This window comes from Pteropus alecto, unplaced genomic scaffold (assembly GCF_000325575.1).
Source record: "Pteropus alecto unplaced genomic scaffold, ASM32557v1 scaffold226, whole genome shotgun sequence".
Classification (NCBI taxonomy): domain Eukaryota; kingdom Metazoa; phylum Chordata; class Mammalia; order Chiroptera; family Pteropodidae; genus Pteropus; species Pteropus alecto.
Window position 1 is genome coordinate 1,086,877 of NW_006440132.1, and position 9,073 is coordinate 1,095,949.

At 36.8% G+C, this 9,073-nt stretch overlaps 1 long non-coding RNA gene across 1 annotated transcript; it reads left to right on the forward strand.

Annotated features, from left to right (window-relative positions):
• Positions 1 to 15: 15 nt before the first annotated feature.
• Positions 16 to 8,642, forward strand: LOC112484026. Its single transcript, XR_003047864.1, has 3 exons — positions 16 to 150; positions 1,314 to 1,397; positions 8,469 to 8,642. It is a non-coding gene; the product is annotated as an uncharacterized LOC112484026 (long non-coding RNA).
• The last annotated feature ends 431 nt before the right edge of the window (positions 8,643 to 9,073 follow it).

Here is a 9,073-nt window from a genome sequence, read left to right on the forward strand (position 1 = left end):
AATTCTCTTCAGGGACCAACAGCCAGACGTAGGCGAACCGCTGAGCGAACGCGGCTTAGGTTCCAGCTGCCCCCCGAAGTTAAGGGAGCAAGACCAGCTTGGAAATCCGGGCATCGAATATTCCTGCAGGCTGTGGAGAATATTCCTCTGGTTGGTGACCGGAAAGCTAAAACAAGAAGTATTTGAGGAAACTCCGGTTGGGGCTTACCTAAAGTGCTGCATTTCACCTTACATCCAACAGATAGCTTAAGAGAATTTATCAGATACAGTGCTGGGTACTAGGGGAATAGTGAATTTAAAAAAATTTTTTTACCAAGGACACTCTCCTCCGCTCTAGCCTCCCCTTTTTAACCTTGGACCTTGGACCATGTCACCATCAGAGGCTGCATCATCTCCAGGAATCTCCAACACAGTCACTACTTCTCTTTTCCCATAATCCTCCAATCTTAACAGCTCGCTTGCCCCAAAGACCTCCATTCCAGCACAATTCTTAAGTTCATCGTGACCTCCAATCTCTTGTTCTTACCATTTTCTCACAATTGGTTTCTTTCTTCATCATAGAATTCAAGGTCCACCTAACACTATTTTATCCATGCCTCAGTTTCCTCATCTGTGAAATGGGATAATCATGCCGACTTCCTACAGTTTTCCTGACAATTATAAAAGTTAATGCATGTGTAAAACTCAGAACAGTGCCTGCCCAAGAGTTAAGTTCTCAGTATGTTTTAGTTATTTTATTTTTAGGCAAAGGTTTTCCCAGGAGACATGATACCTCATCCTATGGCCCGAAAGAAGAAAAGAATTTAGTCAAGAAGTAAGGGAGTGGGGAAGAATTTGCTTGGCAAAGGAAACTAATGCAAACCCCAGGAGGAGGAGAAAAGAAGTTTGTTAATGATCTGGACGTTAAGTAGATCATTATGGCTGCCAAAAATCAGGAATGAGGAAGCTAAAGCTGGAAGGGGCCTTATTATAAACCACATTAGGCACTTGTAATTTTTCCTTAAGGCCGTGATGGTTTCAGAAATAGAAAATTCATGTGACTTCCGACAGGGGGCACCGTTTCCATTCATTTTTATGTGAATGATGCCCCCGTCTTCACTATTTATGCAACACAGAAGGAAGCCTTTTGAATTGTAGAAAAGTCAAAATTCCTGCAACGCTCCACATTTTAACTTAGAAGGAAGATGTATGCATTTTTTAATCGAATTTCAGGTGCTATTAATTAGTTCAGAATATGTATATTGCTGACTTTCAGTTCATTATTTTTTTGTTTGTTTGTGTTGTCACTCACTTCTTTTTCTCTTTTCTCCCAGAGAGTTGGATTTATTGTGTAACCTCACTGCTACGCCCCTCAAAGTCTGTAATGATATTCACATGGGATCCATTATCACATCATGGTATGTTGGTGTCATTCATTATGAATCTTATAAGTAACCATCAAAAATATACACAAAATCCAGAGAATGGTGCAAAATGCTTATTTTTCCCTTTAGTAGTCTCTCGGTCCATATCCAGTCAACCTTAGATGGGTACTGTCCAATCCCTTTGCCAGTTTCCTCCTTCATCCAGACACAGTACCCACCTTAAGCCTTAGAGATGTCAGAGGGGAAAGCTTTATGTGCTAATCTGAACATTAATTGCCTCTTTTAGCACGCTAAAAGAGTAAGGATAGGAAAGGAGTGAGGGCAACTCTTATATTCAACACTTTTGTATTTATCTGATAATATGAAGAAGTTGTTATTCTTCTGAGTTGCATTTACAATATAAATATTAGGCATGGCACAGTGACCTAGCTATTCTTCAGTTTTTTTTCCAAATGATAACAAAGCTATTCTGTTAGTTTTAACTTGCCTCATGTTTCTCAATTCAGTTTAATTATTTTGTGGATTTGCTTTAAAAGAAAATCAGACTAATTTGTCAGGCAGGGATGATAGCTTCTATTAATTCCATTTCTGTTTGTGACTTGCTAGTGTGACTTTGAAAATTAACTGAATTACAACTCTATTTTTAAATAAATGTTGATATTTTTAGTCTCATAGAGTAAGGTATAATTTGCAATATAAAATCATGTACTATGTCTAAATGCAAATTCTTCACTAGACATCTATGAATATTGATATATGAAATAACCTGACTCTATGTAAGAATATAGGAAGACCTGCCACTGTCTGCAAAATACCAAATTCCTTGCAAAGCCCTTGATAATCTTTCTTCAATGTATTGAGTTTGGTTTTTTTTTGTTTGTTATTCTTGTTGTTATCTCTCTCTGCTCTCCTCTTTGTTTTGGCTAAATATACTAAAATCCTATTATGTGGCAGGTCTGTGGGAATGCAAAGGTGAATGAGATAGTTTCTGCCCTTAAAGAGATATGACAGTCTAGTGGGAAATACAAAAATGATAAGGCACTATGACCATGGACTAGAATTAGAGATTTGATATTCTATGTGAATCCATATATGGGTTTGGGTCCCGAATGGGAAGGAGCTACAATGTTCAGCGATTCATAATAACCCTACTTAGATTAACTTTGGGCTGTTTCCAGTGCCATGGTTTGTAGAGACACCATGACTCAAGGTGTCTGCTTTGTAAGTTCAGATCTACTCTAAAGAGGGCTAGGACAGGCCTTAGGTGCAACCCCAAATTCCTCTGTCTCCGAAACCAAACTGTTATTTATCATTCACCTCCCTAAGGCCAGCGTAGCTCTCTCATATGACCAGAGAATATTGAAGACCAAAAACAGCCTCCAAATATGATTTTCTTATGTCCAGCTTTGAAATATTTTAAGCTCTAAATTTCCATAACTTCCTTCCTAATTTTAAAGCTTTTTTAAGTTAACATTTTGAATTTCTACAAAAGGGAAAGCCCTTTTCAGAAGAGCTCTAGCTAATACAGATGAAATGACCTAATTAGGAAGTCATCATTTTATAATCCTTATCATATTTGATTCAGACAAGGATCATCGATAGCTATTAGAACCATTACATGAATTATTACTGGTCAATAAGATATTCACTTGCTCTCAAAATATCACCCCACAGATTACTTATTTATTACAAAAGGAAAAGTACCTTTATAAAAGGAGTTGAAGGAAGGATAACTAAATTACTTTTTCATTTTTTATTTTCTTTGGCATTCTTCCCAAATCCCATTGGAACAATAGTAAAGATATCAAATGGGAATAAATTCAGAATAGCATCAGAAAGGGAAGTGAACTAGAGGTAAATTTTAAGAAGAAGGAAAGATGAATTTGTAACACAGGTAAATCAGAGATGAGGAAGGTGTTGTCTACAATGGGAGACGGCCATGATGGAAGTGGGAGACAGAAAAGCTTCCTATCCATGAGCCTACTAGGATATCACCACATGGGCATCTTAGAGGCAACTCAAATTCAACATGTACAAACTAAACTTATATCTCTGTCCCTCCTCCCCACAAAGAAAACTGCTCCTCCTCCTCCTATATATCTCATCTCAGCAAAAAGTATCTCCTATCACTAATTGTTCAAGCCAGAGACCTGGGAGTCATCCTTGACTCTGCCTATTCACACCCAATCGCCAAGTCCTGCTCCGCAAATATTAGAATACTATTGTCAACTCCCACTTCTCCATTCTACCATGTTGTCTGGACATGCCAACTTCACTTCCTTACATCTCAACCCTCTCTAGTTTGGCTTGTCTCTACTGCTAGACTACACTCCTGTCAAGATCACCAATGACATTCATAGTACCAAAACCAAAGAACAGCTTTCTGACCTTGTAAATTAAAGTTCTGGCAGGAAACAGAATTTACTTTATAAACAAGTTCCCTATACACCTGAAAAACTTAAATCCACAGAAAAGTCCAAATCTTTAATTGTGAGTTTGGAACCCCTCTAACAAACTCTTTTCTAGAGCCAAAACAAATTGTAGAATTGATAGATTTCACTATCCTGTCCTTGCCAGAAAAGTGCTCACAAGAGTGAAACTGAGAAGGCAGCAGAAACAGAATTAATGCTTTGCATTCCGCTAACATGAGTTGAGTGTGTACTATGTATCAGGCCAGGTGCTATTTACCCCACTTAAAAAGCACATTTATTAAACTATAATTTAAATAACATATAATTCACCTGTTTTAAGTGTATAGTAATTTAATTCGCTCATGCCCGTTTGCATGTAATCTCTCCATTCCCAGTCCTAGCTCCAGGCAATAACTATCTACTCACTGTTTCTATAAATTTGCCTTTTTTGGACATTTATCCAACATGGTTCAAATTTACCCAAGACGATTTAATAAAAGAAGCAAAATACAGAAATTTGGGCAAGCGGGGTTAAAGAATTAAATAAAGGAATGATAAATTACCCAGAGACTAGGAACTGAACAAGGAGCCACGATCATCTCTGACTACAGCAGCAATAAGAGGGAGGAATAATAACTACTGTTTGAAGATGTCGTGAAGTTTGGAGATATCACATGTAAATAGCCTGGCTTATTGCCTGGGCTATAGGAGCTACTAAAGAAATTGTTATTAATGTTATTGGTGTTCATTTTGTTACCCCAATATATGAGAATCTCTCTGATCGGAATATGTCTTATATTTCTTATAGCACCTATTAGAAATTCTTGAACTTAGAAGTTTTATAATACTGTAATTTAATATTAATGGATTTTTTCTTATTTAATCAGAATAACTTCTAGGAAAATAATGAGGTTGTACAAAGCAGGAATATAGCATAGACAGGGATACTAAGGCTTTGAGTAATTAATTCATGAACTATACAAGCTGAGATCACCAGAATTTCTAAATAATAGCCAGTGTCACAAACCAAAGGTCTGATAGGCCATATATAACTTTCCTAGATTCTTTTCAATAGATTTATGGAATGTAAGAACTAGAGAGAATCTCAGGGTTCTAGAATCTCATCTAGCTAAACTTCAGTTTACAGTTAAGATTATTATCTTTCAATCATAAAAGGTAAAATTATTTTCTTACATAGAAATGATCAGGCTCTAATGTTTAATCATTGGCAGGAGCTGCCTAGAAAGAGCATGGCCTCAGCTTGAAAGCTAAGGTATGTCTTGAAGGCATTAATACCTGGAGGCTGCCAAGCTAACATGCTCCTTGCAGCTAGTTGGCAAGTTCTTCAAGGGAAATCTCCATGGTTACCACATTGCTGTTGACTACCATTCTATTGCCAAGGTGCATAAAGTATGCACTGAGGGTGTTGGTGCCTGATGGCAAGTATTCTTTTGTTGTACTGAGGGAGGAGTCTCCTGAACCAAGAGGTCCTGGCCTCTTGTCATTGTTTCTTCTTTTTTCCTTTTCCAGTTTTATCAAGATATAATTGACTCTCTTGTCATTAATGCTAAGCACCACGTTACAAGTCAAAACCATACTACTGAGGTCTTATCTCTCAATGCCGCAATGGAGACTTGAGCATTTTTAGCCAGCCTGTTATTGGGGTTTCCTTGAGATCAAGGAAACCCCAATAACAGGGGTTTCCTTGATAGCATGAGTCTAGGGAAGCTGAGCCTAAGGAAGGTCAAAATGGCAGACAATGTGCTATTATCAGAATAATCTTCCCAGATCCATGTAGCTCAATGGAAGAATCTGAACTCCTCTTAGCTCTCTCTCATAATGGTTTCTGAGGACCTCCTTAGTACTTAGGCTTTAGGTGGCCTTCACTTACAGTGACACTTAGGTTCCCGTTGGTATCCTGAAAGGATAAAGTGAAAGAGATCAAACTGAATCTTAGGAGATGGTTCCTTAGAAGACACTCTACTTCTAGTTCAATGGTTCTTAGTCTTGGTTTCATAGTTAATCATCTGAGGAGCTTAGAAATACTAATGCCTGCCTACCCCACAGAGGGATCTTGATTTAATCAGTCCACAGTATGGCCTAGGACTCAGGATTTTTAAAAGCTCCCCAGATGGTTCTAGTGTACAGCCAAAACTGAGAACCGACTATTTGGGTTGATGGTGGAACCTAAAGAAGCATCATTTGGCAAAATCAGCATGTGAGTTTTTCATTTCAATTTGTTTAATTCATTTTTTCAGTAAATAAGGCAAATATGACTCAGCCCTGCCTACCTGGTATAGCTACAATTATATAGGGAAATTCAGATAAGTAGAATATAAAAAGAGAATGACAGAACTATATGAGAAGTGTTGAAAGTCAGTAAGAATAGGTTTTTAAAGGCATACCCAGGAAGAGGCATTTATCCTCTTCAAAGCAGATCGAGGAAAGTATCCCAGAAAATATGGTTTGTAAGCTGAGACCTGAGGACAACCAGTAGGAGTTAGTCATATGAAGAAGCTGGGAAGAGCATCTAAGGCAAAGGGAATAGATAGCCTGTGCAAAGATGAAAGATACTGGAGAGAGCAACTTCAGAAAACCAGAAATTCATCAGTAGGGCTAGAGCAGAGTTTGAACAAGAAAACCGTGAACGAGGTACCACAGCAGAAGGGACCATTATTAGGTGTTAAATCTGTAGATCAATTTGAGGCATATTGCCATATTAACAATATTAAGTCTTCTGACTCATAAACATGAAATGTCATTCCATTTATTTACGTTTTATTTAATTTCAACATGTTTTATAATTTTCAAAGTATATAAGTTTTGTACTTTTTTGTCGTTTTTTACTAAATATTTTATTTCTTTGGTGTTATAAATGGAATTATTTTCTTTCATTTAATGTAGTCATTGCTGCTGTATAGGAATATAATGATTTTTATATACTGATCCTGTTTCCTCCAACCTTGCTGAATTTGTTTTTTAGTTCTTATTTTTTTGTGTGTGTGGATTCCTTAGGATTTTCTATATACAAGATTATGTCATCAGCAAATAGATTATTTTACTTCTTCCTTTCCAATTATGATGACTTTTATTTGTTTTCTTGCCTACTTGTCCTGGTTAGAACCTCCAGTATAATGTTGAATATAAGAGGTGTGAATGGGCATTCTTGTTTTGTTTGTTTGTTTGGGGGTTTTTTTGTTTTTGTTTTTGTTTTTGTTTTTTGTCTTAGGAGGAAAGCATTCAATCTTTCACTGTTTAGGTATGATGTTAACTGTAGATTTTTTGGTAGGTACTGTTTATCAGGTTGAAAAAGGTCTCTGTTATTTTTAGTTTGTTGAGTGGGTTTTTATTTTTTTAATCAAGAAGGAGTGTTGAATTTTGTCAGTTGCTTTTTCTGCATCTATTGAGACGATCATGTGAGTTTTGTTCTTTATTCTATTGATATGGTGCTTTATATTAATTGATTTGGGGAATGTTAAACCAACCTTGCATTCCTGAGATAAATTCCACTTCATCATGGTTTAATCCTTTTTATATGCTGCTGTATTTGGTTTGCTAGGATATCGTTGAAGAATTTTGCACCTATAAGCAACAAACAAATGAAATGATAAAATTATTCACATTATGAAAGTGTCCCTGAGTCATTTGGGTGTTTGCTTACATATTAAATATTTGACACACATCTTCTACCATACTACCTAGTATTTGTTTGAATATTGCCTGGGACATGAGAATCAGCTATTTCACATGTGAATGTCTCTTTTAACAGGATTATTGACTCCCTGAGGGCATGTGGCTCTGTTTGGTTTTTTTGAAGGAAAAAAATAGAATACATTATCTGAAAAATGGTCTAGAACAGGACACTGTAGTTAAAACTTATGAATCTTACCAAACTCCTGCAAACCACACTCTACTGGTTTAGAGTGGCCAGTGTCTTCCAGGGTGACCATAGCAATCATCCATGCTTAGCTTAGTCATTGCATGTGAAATGACCAAAGAATAGATGAAAGACTTGTCCTTATCCAAATAAATAAATACAGAGGGGACAGGGTGGGTGCCCATGCAGATTGATGTATTAGATGGTACTTGCCAAATTCTCAAGGTGATGCATGTTATTCCATTAGGTGAATTCTTCAAAGAAACCACAGTAACTGATGTCAAATACGTCCTTTTCCCCTATACACTGAATTTGGTTGCTACTCCTTTTTTCCTGAAGCCTGGGATTCCGTATTCCATCAGGGTTAGATGTTTAGAAAATCTAACATGGTACATTTTCATTCTGTGGAAGGGCAGAGGAGAAGTACCTCTGATAGATCTTGCTCCTGTGAGACCCTCAGTATAGACGCTTAAATGGAGAATAAACTGAGGGAAGTCATGAATAGGACAAGGCTGTGATGAAAAATAACAGTCTAGATCCAGGCCTGATAATAATTTTACCCGACCCATGTCTTACATACAAGCACATAGCACAGTGCCCTGCTCTGATTACATATTCAATAATTACATGTCGAATTGAATATATTCATATGATATATGCCTAGAGTGGTTAAAACACAATCTTAAGAGAGCCACATTTGACTACTGATTTAAATCCTACGAAGTTTGTGCTTGGGTCTGAATAAGGAAATTATTCTAGCATTTTCTTGTTGTTAAAGAATCATCATTAACTACTGAAATGGATTTGGTCCAACAGGTGCAAGTGAAGGATGCCTTTGACCATTTCATTGGAGGGATTTCAGTAACCTTGAAAGCAAAAACAGTTAATAAAACTTAGGAGAAGAGAGATCAGGATCCAAGAAGTGCAACAAATTATGATGGAGTAGCTTCATTTGTGGTGAACATTCCCTCTGATGTGACAATGCTGGAGTTTCACGTGAGCAGAATTCTCATTTGTTGTAATTTTCTGTTATCACCTCAGTCTCTGTGGTAGCTAGTATGCAGGAAAGATGGGGAAATTTTATGTGTAAGTCTAGTGAACTTCTCTGAAATATTTGACTTGTGGGCATAGGAAATATAATTTACTGTACTGAACATTCCATAAAGGGTACAAGTCTGTTAATTTTGGATTTAGGAAATAATTTTTCTTTTTATGCTAAACATAGTACTATTCAAATCTGGAAATTTTAGAACAGGAACTGCCAATGGACTATAAGAATACAAACAGAGTTTTCTCTTTTCCATTATTTCCAGCTATCATCATTTCTCCCTCAATTTACATGCTAACTCCACTAAAGATAGCCTGCATTCTCCTTGTCCCTCTTCCACATCTTCTCAAACTACCAAGATCTGACTTTCTTC